Below are 775 nucleotides of genomic sequence, written 5' to 3'. Positions count from 1 at the left end.
ATATCCCAAATCAACTCAATCACAAAAATGAATGCAAACTCTTCTTTAGGATAACTAGGAAATTTATAATGTTCTCTATTGCTACAAATAAGATGACATTTGATATATATCCATCACCTCCAGGCTATTACATACACTGTTAAAAAAAACGTTTTAATTGGAATTTCTACGTAAAAAATACTGTTCTTATCCATATTCCAGTAAAATACAGTCGACCGTAATTTGACCATACTTCGTTATAGTAGTTTACAGGTTGGTGACCGTAATATAACTCCTTTACGTCAACATATCAGTTTTTAAAACAGTAAATGCCTGGCAACATTTATTCCAGGAATATTACCGGTTTTTACGGCAAAATTTTAACTGTAGCTCAAACGAAAAAAATATGTAAATGAAATAACTAATTTTGAGTTTATCAATATAATTTCCTTTTAGATACAAATACGATTAAAAGACACGACTGATTAAGAGGCACCGGAGTCTAATTCAAAGGATTTAAGGATTAATTAGTGACATGGAGGTAAGAAAAAAAACATGAACCATTTTGAAGTGGACTAAACAAAAAAACTCTAATATAATTATAATTTACCATGCTACGGCTTAATGATGATGATGATGATGATGATGATTATCATTATTATTACTAGTAGTAGTAGTAGTAGTAGTAGTAGTAGTAGTAGTAGCTAAGCTATATCCCTAGTCGGAAAAGCAAGATGCTATAAGTTCAAGGGCTCCAAAAGGAAAAAAATAGCCCAGTGAGGAAAGGAAATAAGGA

The sequence above is a fragment of the Palaemon carinicauda genome, chromosome 31, assembly GCF_036898095.1.
Source record: "Palaemon carinicauda isolate YSFRI2023 chromosome 31, ASM3689809v2, whole genome shotgun sequence".
Taxonomy (NCBI): Eukaryota; Metazoa; Arthropoda; class Malacostraca; order Decapoda; family Palaemonidae; genus Palaemon; species Palaemon carinicauda.
The sequence above is the reverse complement of the archived record's forward strand: the minus strand, read 5'-3'. Positions refer to the sequence as shown.